Source organism: Electrophorus electricus, chromosome 7 (genome assembly GCF_013358815.1).
Source record: "Electrophorus electricus isolate fEleEle1 chromosome 7, fEleEle1.pri, whole genome shotgun sequence".
NCBI classification, from domain to species: Eukaryota; Metazoa; Chordata; class Actinopteri; order Gymnotiformes; family Gymnotidae; genus Electrophorus; species Electrophorus electricus.
The window spans coordinates 3,528,851-3,544,378 of record NC_049541.1 but is presented as its reverse complement, the minus strand read 5'-3'; the positions used below and the strand labels follow the sequence as shown (position 1 = coordinate 3,544,378).

Sequence of the window (15,528 nt, the reverse complement as noted above, 5' to 3'; positions counted from 1 at the left end):
AGACAGGCTTGCAATAGGCTAAACACGTTAACGGTTGTAATGGACATGCGGTAGATATGTACATTGAACACGATCTATTGTTTTGGTAACTTGTCTTCAAGGTTAGATTGGAAATTATAGGTTATAATCAAATATTGCGCAATCATGAATTTGCGGTATCTAATTGTCTTATATGATCGTCGAGGAATAATCAATATTCGAATTATTTGACGACACCCGGGGTATTCTTGGTTAGTTCAAGTATGCAAAAGCTTGCTGGTTTGAATGTACCGCGCAAGAAGTAGAACGGCGAAGCCTCACTGGCAGCGACCAACCATTGGCGCGACGGACTGGTATTGGATTAATCAACATGGCGAGTCACGCGTTTGCGCCAGATAGTGCGACAAGTGCACCAACGTGGAGTCTCGTGACACATCACCAACTGGTGTCCTCTGCTCCACGGCTGGAAGATTATTTATTTTTGCATTATGAGTGTGTTGTTATAAATCAATGGGATATGAACTTTATATATATATATATATATATATATATATATATATATATATATATATATATATATATATATATATATATATATATATATATATATATATATATATATATCGCTGACACGTGAATTTAGTGATTTTTGATTTTTTTTTTTGTTATTGTGATTTCTGAATCATACACAGAATTATTATGACGAATTCGGATATGAAATCGTCTGCGAAGATCAACGAAAGCCAACATAGGTTAACGGTATGTCATTTAGAAAACGGTACAAGATGACCAGCCAGAGGACTGAACACTAATTGGATGCCGTTAAACTAGTTTGAGAAGACGTTTTTTTTTCTTCCCAAGTGAAAATATAGTATGAATGGCAGTGATCGGACGAATTATTCCCAAGCTCTCCCGCGTGCCTTGCTCTCAGATCTTCTGCAATATTCCACCCTAGCCAGGACTGATGGATTGCCTCTCGCCCCCTCTCTCCGTGCGCGAGTGCTTTTCGCTCAGCTCCCTCCCCTCTAGGGCTCTATTTCATTCTTTCGCGGTTGCCCTATCAGTCTCTCCCCCCCCTTCTCTCTCTCTCTCTCCCTCTCTCTATCGCGGCTGTTTTCTGACGAGAAAAGGAACATAAAGGACGTAAAAATTAATGAAAGCCAAAGAGCTCCGTTCACGCAGGGTTGGAACAAAAGCCAACGAATCACAGTGAACAAGCGTTTGAGGAGCGAGGGCGCTACATATTCCAGTTTCAGCACACGCTCGAAAGAAACTGCTCCACTGATTCCGCTCCGGTTTTAAAACCGAATATCCGACAGGACGCTGCAGACTAGCGCAGTCGACGGAGGCATCAACGACCCTAACTTTTTCCTTCTGAGAATATGGTGAGCATTTCTCCTTTGCTTTAATAAGGTCCTTGTTTCAGTCTAGAACATAGATTCTTTTAGCTATGTCTTAACTTTTCATCTGTTTTTATCCAACTCCGCCTAACAGTCTTTTAATCCTTTTTCGATGGGCGAGATGTGTTAAAGCTAGTCTCCTTAGTGTATGTTAACCTACTGTTACATTCTCTGTATTTGGACGAGAAAATCGAACTCAGTGGGTCCTAACAAATGAATGTTCATTCACACTTCATAAACTGACCTGTAGTGAATTCCTGCACTTAGACTTCGATTGCCCCAAAATTTTAATTTGGTCGGCTCTGACCAAACTGAAAATGTCGGCAAGCTAAGAAAAAAAAAATACCCAGGATGCGAATACTAAGCAACAGAAATCAGTTTATTTGGTACAATAGTTGCTTTTTTTTATTGTGTGCTGTAACAGGCCTATTGGACGCAGAGGACTTCGTCGTAGCTCAATATATTTCTTTTCCTTTCAAGGCTAGAATAAATGAGTGATGTGCAATGTAAATAGATTTGCTCTAATAGGCTGTTGAGAGCACGGGGCCTGGGAAAATGTCGCGGGGCCTCGGAAGCCCGGCGGAGACGCCAGACTCTCTTGTCCTCGGCCCCTCGCCGATCCCAGACGATATTCTCATGCTAATGAGGAACAGCTCGCTGTTGAACTTGATGTTGACTTTTTTCTTTGGGGCTAATTTTTCTCGGTCACTTGTTTGTGGGAAGATTTTTTTTTCTCAGGGTTCCTCAGCGAGTCATTTTTCGAGAGGGGAACAAAAGAAATAGATTGATTATGGCTGAGCCGAAGATTTGTATAGGCGTCCTTTATTGCTGAATAGTAGAGAAGGTATTTGTAAGCAATTTAATTTTGATTTGAGAACATTTGTATGTTTTTTTTTTAAGTGTTCATAAAATGTGTTTAGTACGTTCAATATAGTATTATGCTCAAGTTGCAGCGTTAGCAAATACCTCATTGGTAGCCGCGCTTCGCTGTCTGTATAGCCTCTACAAAACCAATCGCATGCCTGCTGTGAGATATTCTTACTAACGGTCCTTAGAACATTTAGACTTTAGCTCAGGGGCCCTGTAGCCCATGGTTACACGAGCAACAGGTGCAGGTAGGGCCTATATACACCATATAACTGTATAAGGTTGCATATGTAAAACATATTGTTACTAAAATCTCCCCAATTAAATTACTGGGAATTATTTCTAGCAAAACGATTTGCAGGATATAAGTAGCGTGCGTGTGTGTGTGTGTGTGTGTGTGTGTGTGTGTGTGTGTTGTATTTTGTTTACGAGTAATAATGTTTCCGTTTTGTGGTTTGTTTCCTGCGTGATCGCCGTTGATTAAACAAATACTGTAAATACAAATTTTAAGGAGTAAACATTTTAAGAAAAAAAAACAAACACACAAATAGTAACTATATGTAGTGAGATTTTTTTAGTCTGCGTGATAGATGAGTTAAGAAAGATGAGCTGTATTTTTAGGATGAGAAACTTTGAAAGGGTATTTTCTCTCTTATCTTATTGTCATACACAAGTAAACTTACACACACACACACACACACACACACACACACACACACACACACACACACACACACACACACTCACACACACACTCACACACACACACACACACACACACACACACACACACACACTAAGGATCAAGCTTTGCGAGACACAGCTCTGCTCTACATTTGCTTTAGTGTTTTTCTGTCTTTCTTGGGAGCTGCTGTGCTAACTCTTCTGGCTGTAGACGTGATTAGGTTTGATGAGGTATGGCGTGCTGCATATTTTATCGGCTGCTGCACGGTGTTCATTAGCAGTTTAAGGGAATTTCAGGACCGAGGACAGGGCTTCAGTACAGCTTCTTTGGTAAACTGCACCATGGGCTCTGACGCGAACGATACATCCATTGCTCGTTTTGTTTTGTTTTTTGTTTTAACTTTAAAATGATCATAGGACATGTGTAAGATTTGTCCTTTTTTTAATCACAAGGCCTTTATATCACACGATTCAACAGGTCGATGAAAAACTGTTTCTTTAAAATCTAATTTCTTCTTCTTCTTCTTCTTCTTCTTCTTCTTCTTCTTCTTCTTCTTCTTCTTCTTCTTCTTCTTCTTGTCGTTTTATTTTATTCGATATTATTTTACTTTTAATGTAAAGCAGAAGGCAATAATAGACCTATAGTTTTTATGGATAACTAATTCATATTTAGCCATACGGTCTTGTGAATATATACTAAAAAAATAACGTGAAATTGTAGAGTTATACAGACATCTTAAAGTTTAATGACACGATTGTCTTAGTCTACATTCGTCCCTTCGAAATCGAAATTCTAAAAAAAAAAAAAAAAAAAAAAAAAAAAAAAAAAAAAAAAAAAAAAAAGCCAAAAAGTAAGATTCCTAGTAAAATTATTAATTTTTCCCTGGAAAATAGCTAAAAATTTACCAAACACATGGCATCTCTCTCTCTCTCTCTCTCTCTCTCTCTCACAGACACACACACACACACACACACACACACACACACAAGAAAGAGAATACATGTACCCATACGAAGAAATAAAACTCTGTAACTCACATCGTCATAAAACATCCGAATTAAAATTACGATAGCCTATATATGTTTAATAACAAAAAGATAAGGTGGTCGTCATCCAAACCAAACAACTGTACACCTCTCCGCAAACCGCGAAAAAGCAATATCTAAAAGATACTTCGCTTCTTACATAACAGAGCACCTAGGCCGGTTTTATAGGTGAAATGGTGGTTTATAGTTTTCACCTCATTGCGGTGTCTATGGGCTTAATTCTACGATCGCCACAAGGGGTCTAAAAACATAGGTATTAAAAATAACTGTAAAGACCTCGCCTTTACCTTTCGACCAGAACCACGTCATTCTGTGTTTTTGATCGGTCCAGGTGCTTATCCCAGAACCAAGTCTCTACAAATAATCGTTTTAGAAATAAAAAAACACGCATTGACACGTCTATAAGGAAAGCTATGAATGTATCTTTTGAGCAACCATATCTAATTACATACTATTAAATACTAACAAAGGGTCGTCATGGGCTGTGTCTGGAGCAATGCAGTCTTTTGTGAGTTGCAGGCTGTTACAAGGGCCTACATACTGTATGACTGTCACCGCGTGCTGTCGAGTACCACACCCCCGTTACCTTATCTGTGGTGCATTCCATTTTGTAAATCACAAGTATGCAGCTAAGGAAGATTCCATTATGAGTACAAGCCCGAAAGTGCGCATGCCTGCGTCCGTATGCTTGGTAATCTATTTGTCAGTTGATGGGAAAAGATCTTTGCATTTTTATTTAGTTATTACTTTTTCAGTCCAAATGTAAGATGCATTTACAAGGTAGGACTAACCAAATGTTGCTTTTATATATTACCCAGTAAAAAAAAAAAAAGCACTTAAAAAAAGCTACAGACTATTAGAACGTGGTAATAAGTACCAAAAACAACTCAAAAGTTATAGAAAGATGGCATGTAATGAGTGGTCTGAGGTATAACATTGCTATCATACAGATTCAGCGCACGCGACATGGGAAGAACAAGTTTAAAAGCATAGTTTCGTTTCAAAATCAGTCACCGATGTTTCCTTTGCAGTAATTGTATTGTCATAATAATGATCATCGTTCATGATGAATTTTCTTGCGCCTCCATAGAAATACCCTAGAGAGTACGTCATCGAAATCGTCATAATGAAAATGAGAAACCTAAAGTGTGCAATCTTTTACATGATTTCAAATCACTTTTGGTGGAGTAGCATAGTGGTACTTGTCTTGGCGCTGGTTGTACTAATTTACCTTTGTGGGAAATTCCATGCTTTGTTTTGTGTGTGTGTGTGTGTGTGTGTGTGTGTGTGTGTGTGTGTGTGTGTGTGTGTGTGTGTGTGTGTGTGTGTGTGTGTGTGTGTGTGTGGAGGGGGAGGCGGGGACACACGTACTGAGCCGTGGCGTGTCGTGTGAGTTGTGCTGGTCACTTATGTTGGCTTGTCTACGCGGTGCTGAAAATCTGGCTCTGTGTGCTGACAACCGTGTATAGCGGGGAGACCTAACAACACTGACGAGTGACTCAAGACTTAGTTCAACCCAAATGACTGTAAATATCTGGTTTTGTGGATTGGATTCGCTTTGGATTAACAGAACGTGGAATTTAATCAGAGGCAAAACTGTAAGTATTTGGACACTGTGCAGTTTGATGTTAATAAAACTTGATTGTGATTGTGTTTCGTAAGGGTTTACGTTGTGCGTTGCGTTTTAAAGATTTACTTTTAAAAAGAGTTACGTTTTAAAGAGAACAACATGAAAATAGCTTTAACCTCCCTGCTTCGACTTGAATGTAGTTTGTATTTTCGATTTTTTTTTGGAGAAGTATCTTCTGAGAAATCTATCTTGAAGTAGATAACGTTGTTGATATGTTGCCATTTGCATTCGCCAAAGTGTTCTAATCAAACACACATAGGATGTCTTTGTTAGTTTGAGTCCGGCAAAGACATAATGATGCTTTTACAGTCGTTAAGACACACAACTGATTCATTTACACTCATTTCTAACTCCATATATATATATATATATATATATATATATATATATATATATATATATATATATATATATATATATATACACACACACACACACACACACACACACACACACACACACTTGCTGGATATTTACGTGTCTGTCTGTGTAATCGTGTGTGTGTGTGTGTGTGTGTGTGTGTGTGTGTGTGTGTGTTTTGTGTGCCATCATCCCAGTATAGGAATAGTCTTTTCCCAAAAGACTTTCCAAAAGGGTATTTGTAAGTGATCCTGTGAGATAAATGCAGAGGTAAGGCTTTAAATACCCGATGGTGAGCTAAGTCCTAAATAAGTCCTCTCTGGTGAGGGTGCGCCAGTGCGTGTAGGAACCTCTCACGCGCTAGCAAGTGCAATGGCACCATGTGGCCACAACGGAGGCAACATCTTACAGCCGCTGTCCCTTTAAGATGCATGGGTTAGTTTTTCTCTTTGGTTATCTAGCTGTATGAGTTTATGAAATTTCATAAAGCTAGAGAACCGAATGTAGAAACTAATTCCACACACTTCGAGATCCGCCGAACGGCGCGAGGAGCGCAGGGGCGGGGAGAAGGTTTTTTGGGGAGCCGAAGGCTGCGTGAGCTCGCCTGTGCTGGTTATGAACATCCAGCTCTACTGCACAGTATTCCGGTTTTAAAATTATTTATGCCTGCCACTGTGTATATACTATACAGGTCCGCCGTAGCTTTCTAAGATGAACACGCACAGAACGAAGCAGGTGGGCTTGTTTTCAACCGGGGACACCCTGTATGCAAACCGTGGCGCGTATATGGCGCACGTTGATGATGGTGTATTAAGATCATGCATTTTTGTGGATCGTTGTGGGGGTCCGAGGTCTCGCACACCTAGCTTTGTTTCGCACTCAACAGACGTCTCGGTTTTCAAAGCAGTCTTTTGTGTGGCTGCTGTCTCGGTTACATTATTACATGGTCGCGGTGCGCACTGAAACGGTTAAAAGAGGTGCATCGTTGGATTGGCTCGCGGCTGCATGTCACGTGGGTTTTAAGAGGAACGTGTTGTTTCGTGCAGTATTGTTGTTAACCACCACAGTCTGCCAATATCCAAAATAAGTAGGTTATGCGTGCGAAAACGTACCTTGTTTCATTTTGTAGTGCTGAAAGGACAGCGACAGAGTCCGAATCAGGGGATTCCCTTGACTGTACCCGTACCAATCTACATACTGGCACGGGGCTCATTTTGTTTGTGTCTGGATTGCTTCCGATATGTGATATTAATTCTTCACATAGTTATATTGACTAATAACATTTTAAAGTCATGCCTTTATTCAACAAGGGTGTACCTTCCCCTCACCTGCTTTCTTAGATCACACAATTTTCCAATTTGCTGTAAGGAACAAACAAATGGAATTATGGCATTATTTATTGGGCAGTAACTTGGGCATGTACATGTTGGTAGAGGTTTGGTGAGAACGTTCTCACACGGTGTATTGCATTACTAAAATGTGCATATCGATGTCTTGTTTTGTGAACATGATATGCATGTCACTGCGCTCATGTACAGGGTCATTTCTCATTATAAATCGCTGCAGAAGGTCCTGTAGTGTATGTTTTGCATTTATGACTAAAGACATATCTATGTGGGCTACATCTGTAGGCTAATATATGCAGTTCAGTTACTCATATTTAACTAAACTGTTCAGAACAATATTACACAGGTTTTTTTTGTAAATGCCAGTACTAAATTTGCTGAGGTTTTTTTAATAGAAGCTTTTGCATGGAATCAAATACATTTTGCCTGATTTGTGATATTAAAATTTCAGACCCCCCCCCCAAAGATTCACAACATTAATGCATTCCAGCATTAAAACATATTTGCCATATTATTCAGGCTTTCATCGTATTTTAATAAGCAGTATTTACTTTCTAAGTTCACAGATGAGGCGTGCTATATTGGCATATTATAACCATGCAACTGGATTCGGTTTAATTGCTTCTGAATTGTTTATTTCTTCATTTGCATCGTGGCAGCAACCTTTCAGGGGTCACAGTGGTTATTGTGTGATGTGGGCTGTTTCCTCACTAGGTTTTGGTGCCGGGTTTTAACTTTTAGCTTTAATGTTGTCTTTCAAAGCTAACTGTCTGTCGGTGCATAAAATATTGTCTTGCCCCTGGCTGTTCCATGCACAGTAAAACCCATAAAGCTATTACAGGTGCCCACATATTCTGCATGGTTATTATTATATATATACTTGACATTGACTCTTTATGCTTTATACTGTGTTGGGGATGAAATGGTGCCTATAATAGGGTAAACCTACTTAGTAACTGTGTGTGTGTGTGTGTGTGTGTGTGTGTGTGTGTGAGATCTATGGATATAAACATTAAAAAATAATATTTTAAATTAAGAAATTACTAGAAAGAGCTGCAGCAGCCTTGATTTAAAATATGTATTACATTGTAATACACTCTGAAGTCCAATATGTATTATTCTGAAAGTTTTCTTTTCATATCTGAAAAAGACCACGGAAGACATTGTGCTGTTTGCTAAAAATGGTGAAAAAACGACTATTTCAAGAACACCGCGTCATCTGTCATCAAAGTGTACCAACGTCCCATCTGAACATCGTATTCATATTAATTTTTTTTTCTTGTAATTTTAGTTTTGTTGTCAAGTGGAGTAAGACCATCCATCATATGCTTCAGTAGTCACAGTGTTTGTGCACTGCCCCCCGCCCCAAGTCTTGGACCACCACATAACAGGTAAACCAGGGAATGTTTTAATGACTGTATAATGGATAAAATGGGTTTGATAATATGATGTGATAATATGGGTATTCTGTTCAGTGGAATGCACTAAACAGTAAAGTCTTGTGATCAAAACCATTTACAGAATATAGCTGTCAATGTTGTGCTCATTTAAAATCAGTATTAGTTGGGTCTTTGATTTTGTCTGCTTTAGGCCAGTTTAGTGTGTGTTCTGACACTCTTAGTGTGTCAACCTTTGGAAGATGAAGTTAGAAGAAAAATTGCGAAATGGTTGTGAAACAACTCGATCATGTGAAACAACTCACCGGCTCAATCTACTTGAACTAGAGGCGCCAAACACAAGATGTGAAAATGTTTTTTAATGAATCTTCTGATTTTCTCTACCATAATGCTAGTTCAGATACATGCTCTGACTCCAGTGTTATGAGTCTACATAGTCTACATTGGATGCAACCATTACATCCAGACGAGACCACTTCATATTTGCCAGCTACATGTTTTTTTTTTGCAACCGACGTTCTATTTTAAACACTGATATAGCTGGCAAACTACGACTCCCATGATCATGCCATTATTACATCATCTGCCTCGTCCCAATGTTCACGATGGTCTGTGCGCTTAGGCTTTAGTTTCGAACTGCAGACTGGATTATATCGGATAGCTTTCCACCACATCTGTAGTGTCCTTTGCTTTTATTTCTCTTCTGATTCTCCCTTCCGCTATAAACCCCAGGTCATTTAAACTGGAAGAGTTTTCGCTTTATGTTTCCGGGGCCTCATATGGACCTATAGCCCAGCTTCCCCAAAAGCGCATTACCCTCACAACTCTTAGAGGGAGAGCTCAAATATTCACCATACTACCCGCTGCACTGCTGCACGCTCAACGTGTGACGCTTCTTGAGTCGTGCTCAGATGTTCCGTCCATCGTCTCTTTTATCCTTTACATTCTGCTCAGCTAATTTCTGCCAACAGATCCTTTCTATGAAGATAATTATTAATAACGGACTTCATTTTAGTGTAATTATGTCTACTCCCCTGTGAGAAATGTGACATTTTTGCAAGACCTATACCAGCAGTGCAGTCTACAGGCTGACTGTGTGAATGCATGTGAGTCCTATACCGAGTGTGGGAGTGGTATACTGCAATGTGTGGAGAAAATGCCCCAGTGACAGTCATTCCTGCCAGGCTGGAAACTGGTAGTGCACGTGCCCAACTCTTACATGACCCCGCTTATCCGGTACAGTCCTGCGCAAGCACTGAACCCTCACGGGACAGATACACTGACACACAGACAGACACACTGTCTAGCAGTCCTAGCGAGGTGCACCACAGTTTTTGCTAGCAGCACAGAGAGTGGGTTAAGACCAGAGAGTTCCCAGTAAAAGGACCTGCAAACAAACCTTTATTACCACTGCTAGGAAAATACATTATTGTATCCTTGTCTGACAATCATAAATAAAGGAATAGTGTGCTGACTGATCTGTTACAGCAGTGCGGATCGTACATTTAAAGTGCAGATGTCTGCACATAGAGTTTGCAGTCATTGTTGTTTGCTAAATCCAGACAGGATGTAGGGAACTCTCTCCTTGACATCTATCTAACTATAGCAAGACTACCTCAGGAGGATAGCAGGAGTACACATATAGCTTAGAATTATACCCACAATCACACATCTGTGTCACCTACTGTAACACCAGTGCTGAACATTAATGAAGTCTTTTGTTGTGAAAAAGCGCGGTTAACCAGACTGAATGCACAGCAAAAACTCACAGAGCATGAATAAAATGGCTTTCAATAGTACAGACAATATCCATGAAGTTTACTTGGCTTTGAATATTTCGAACATGAACATTCTAAGCAAGTACTAGAGAATGCAAGTGAAGGCATTTCAGAGTATGCGGAATGTAAATGCCAAATCGGACTCCAAATTAATGCTGTGTTTTAGACTTGCGAAAGGGGAGTTCACAACCTCAACAGCTATTTGAGTTTTCTCGTGAGGCGAGACGTGTCCTTCGTGCCAGACTTCTGCGGTTTTGTGTGCGCACGGTGCTCTCGTAAGTCGATTTAAATGATGCCCTCCACATTAGGTGGTGCGACAGGAAATAAATCTCTCCAAATGAATTTTGTGAATAGGAAGGACGTGGCGTGTAAAGCTGTAGTCCTGGGTGCTGACAGGCACACAGACAGATGAGGGCTAATTTCAGCTCATGCTCCGTTCCTCTGAGCAACATACCACGACTGTTAGTTTTATGTCTTTACTTCTTTCTTACAGAGTTTTCAATTCAAGATCTTAAAAAAAACCAAACACACACACGCACACACGCGCACACACACACACACACACATAGATAAAATGAAGTTCCAGACGTCAGTTCACCCCTTTTTCTGCGTAGGAAAACAAAGCTAAATTGTAAACAAAATAAACGAAGTGTTTAGCCTGCAGGGGAGAAGGACGAAAGAGAAGAAAGTAGTGCTCTGGAGGTTCAGGCCTGTTTGGCTGTGGCAGGCCCAGCTAGTGGAGACTGGCCCCTTTAATGTCTCTATGCAAAACAGAGCTTGAATAATGAGATGTATTTATGAAGGCCAGTGGGGTGGGGGGTCTGGCAGAGCTGGAATTGGGTGGGGCGCTTTTATGAAAAGGAGCAGACTGGAGACTGAATGGAGAGAAGGGGTAACGGGGGGGGGCGCTTTTGGGCCTCCACCGGTGGGGTGCAGAGATGGGGTGGGGGTGGGGGGGACTGTGAAAGTAGATGGGTGGAGAGAGAGACACACAGAGAGAGAAGCAGAGAGGAGGAGGAGGAGGAGGAGGAGATAGGCAGCTGTGAAAGGAGCGGAACTCTTTTTCCCACGCCCAGCAAGACACGAAACAGTCGCGCAGTCTGGAAGGGTCACGTCACACGGCTAATATATACGCAGAGTGAAAGAGAATATGGAGGGCGCGCAAACGAACGAGTTAGTCTGCGGGACGGGGAGACAGGAAGCTTGTCTGATGGTCGACTCCCACTCCTCTCAGACAACAGGGAAACCGGCAACTCTCACCTACAACCCTACAGGACCACAGTTCCAGTGGTCATAGCTGGGGAAACATTGCACTTTTTTTATTCTTATTTGAAGAATACTAACAAATTAATTAAAGCCCAATATTCTCTTTAAATCAAATGGCTTGTATAGTTCATGAAAAATGCCTGTGTAGTTTTCTTAAATTTGTAAAAAAAATAAATATATATATATATATGTATATTTTAAACTATTATAGCTCAGCAAACAGTCTATAGCTAAACTTGGCCTTGTATGTGCCTCTGAGTCATGGGCATCTCTGTCTGTGCATGTGTGTGTGTGTGTCTGTGGGTGGAGAGGCAGACTGATCTGGTGAGATAGAAAGAGCAGCTCAACTCAAACTGATGTGTGTGTTGGGGGGGTCTGTTAGTGGAACACATAGCAACTTAGTTGGAATGCCTTTCTGAGGGTCATTCAATAAGATCTGTGATCTATGTCCATAATAGGGGGCCAACAGAGGGTGTGTGTGTTTGTGTGTGTGTCTGTGTGTCTGTGTGTGTGTCAGGCACAGAGACATGGGCCTGGGAGGAAAGTTTTTCTAAATCCTAGTCTTTAGACAGCTTTGAATGTGGAAGAAATATGCAAACATTATTTCTGAGTGGGCAGCGTAGTTTGTTCTAAAACAACAGGCTTACAGTGGTAGTGCAGCACCGATCTGATTCAGCGACTTCCGGGCTCCTGAGAGCCAGAGAGGTACAGGGACACTTTTCAGTCCATCAGTAAGGGACAGGTGCACCGTTTAAAAGCCAACAGCATTCACTATTGCCAGAGAAAATAAGAGAGTTGCCTACATTTGGTGGTGAATGCAGATTATTTAGTACATACTGGTGTGAATATGCACAGTATCAAAAGAGATTGTGATGGGTTTTAAATCCTCATCTTTCAGACCGTGATTCTTCATGTCTCTGTGCCCTGGAGGAATTATCAGCCTCTGTAAAGTTTAAAACACCAGCACTGTCTTTTTTTTTTCTTTTTTTTTTTAAAATGTTAAATCGTGAGTACATACACAAGTGCCTCATATCAAAAGATCTGCCTGTCAAAGCAAAGGCCTTTAATCCTGTTTTTTAAAATGTATTTATTTATTTATTTTTATTCTCTGATGCTTTCGTATTTGCATAACACAGTCGTCATTAGCGGCGGCACAGCGTTGTGGGCGGAGCCCCCCGGCTCCGCCTACAGAAAGCGCTCACAGCCGGGTCACGCTCAATTAGCTCCCCCAAGCCTTGTTTACCCTCCTTTATGTTCCTGGAAAACTCGAACAACACAAGATCGTCCTTTGAGCAAATACAAACCAGCGTGTTGCATCCACCCTTCCGCCCCACCCTCCTCTCCGCGGATTCGGATGGACACGACGAAGAGGACCTCTCCTCCTAATTAGTTCAACGCGAGGCCGTTTAGTGCCAACCGGCTGAGGCGCGTCGGGGCGACGGAGGTGACGGCGTACGCTCAGCCCCGCCCCCGGAACGGCCCTTCTCGACGGGCTTTTTAAGCAATGCAAAGAGCGCGGCAGAGAGGAGCCGGTCGTAGGGGTTTCCGTGAGTGCAGGTGACTCCTGGGCTCCTGGGCTTTTCATCTAGGCCAACAATGCGGCGGCATAAATACATTTGTTTGTTTGCGAGGATGTCGCAGATGGTCGGTGTCATGGTGCCTCACCACGCCTCACCTCCCAGCTACGCCTCCGCCGTACGTGAAAGTTCCTGCGTTTATAGACGCGCACCGATGTTGCTGATGAAACGTCTCCAGAGGTCGTCGCTCTGGATTGTGTTACGGGAAAATCATGGTATGAAATTACCGGTGTTAATTACTTAATTAGTATCACAGATGATTCTTTAAATGGGTTCATGGGCTCGAAAATACCTGCATACGTTGCGCCTGGCTTGACTGTCGATTAAGAAAACAATTCCTGAGGTTGTTCAAATTAAATTGTCTGCTTCAAATATGTTTTTGACAGATTCAAATGACTCTTCGTAAAAAGGCTTTTGAAATTAAATAACATAATTGCAAAATTATCCAAACCTTAGCATACCAGACATGTCAGAGAAAAAAAGCTTATTAAAAAAGGGGAATGAAAGCATAAGTTTACAGTAATAGGGTGCATTTTCTGAAGCCCCTACACAGCGGAGCAGTGCCCTGTGACAGACCACAGCCCTGTATGTTTCTCTGCTGGTCGGTTTGGGTATGGGAGCATCCGGCCTTGGTGGGGGTGAATGTGCACGACTCTCCTCTAACAGCTCTCTCTCTCTCTCTCTCTCTCTCTCTCTCTCTCTCTCTCTCTCTCTCTCTCTCTCTCTCTCTCTCTCTCTCTCTCTCTCTCTCTCTCTCTCTCTCTCTCTCTCTCTCTCTCTCTCTCTCTCTCTCTCTCTCTCTCTCTCTCTCTCTCTCTCTCTCTCTCTCTCTCTCTCTCTCTCTCTCTCTCTCTCTCTCTGTGTGTGTCTGTCTGTCTGTCTGTCTGTCTGTCAGTCAGTGTCAGTCACCGGCTAGCTCAATGTGTTAGAGAGCAAACACACAGAGTGTTTGTGGAACCGGGAGAGGAGTGTGAACGCCCATGATTGGTCGTCTTAGGCTAAACTGTTGATTTGTCCCGTTCGTGATTATTTTTGTCTCCAATATTACTCATCTGTACTAGCGTTCGAGTGTGACAATAAACCAAAGGTAAGGAGGTTCCACAGTCTAGAGCGTTTTAGAAACACGCCGATCACAACATACAGGGCAGGTAAGTATCATAAAAATATGCCCCGTATATTTATTTTAATTATGATCCAAAACACCAGAGCTTATATAGGAAGTGACATTTGCAAGTAGCACTAACCTCTCTGTTCCTTGAGTTAGTTTTTTGTCTAAATAATTCTCATATAAGGTGTATGTAACTCATATAACTTCTTGGTGAATAAACTTTGAAATGTCATTTGTTTCGGTTTCGACCACCTGGATTATTGACTTAATTCAGCGTGTATTTTGAATTTTCATTATTCCACTATGGTCAGGACTGAAAACCCAGCATGTGTTAATATGCTCAGACAAATCATATGGTATTGCACACTTGTGCACACGCACACACATTCGTACACACACACTTGTACGCACGCACACACACTCGTACACACGCATGCACACACACACTTGTACGCACACACACTCGTACACACGCATGCACACACACTTGTACGCACGCACACACACTCGTACACACGCATGCACACACACACTTGTACGCACGCACACACACTCGTACACACGCATGCACACACACACACACTTGTACGCACGCACACACACTTGTACACACGCATGCGCACACACACACACACACACTTGTACGCACGCACACACACTCGTACACACGCATGCACACACACACACTTGTACGCACGCACACACACTCGTACACACGCATGCACACACACACACACACTTGTACGCACGCACACACACTCGTACACACGCATGCGCACACACACACACACACACTTGTACGCACGCACGCACACTCGTACACGCATGCACACACATACACACACTTGCACGCACACACACACTGGTACGCGCGTGCGCACAAACACACACACTCGTACGTACACGCACACACACGCACACTCGTACGTACGCGCACACACACGCACACACACACACTCGTACGTATGCGCACACACACTCGTACGTACACGCACACGCACACACACACACACACACACACTCTCTCACTCTCACATACACACACACACATGCTTTGTCCATTCATTCTCATCTCTCTTTAGCTCATCT

General features: G+C 41.9%; 1 long non-coding RNA gene across 1 annotated transcript in view; it reads left to right on the top strand.

Annotated features, from left to right (window-relative positions):
- The first annotated feature begins 1,050 nt into the window (after positions 1–1,050).
- LOC118241728 overlaps positions 1,051–15,528 on the top strand; it is a 16,172-nt gene continuing 1,694 nt past the window's right edge. Inside the window, exons 1-2 of the long non-coding RNA XR_004776329.1 lie at positions 1,051–1,364; positions 8,605–8,704. This is a non-coding gene — a long non-coding RNA (uncharacterized LOC118241728). The remainder of the gene's footprint in view (positions 1,365–8,604; positions 8,705–15,528) is intronic.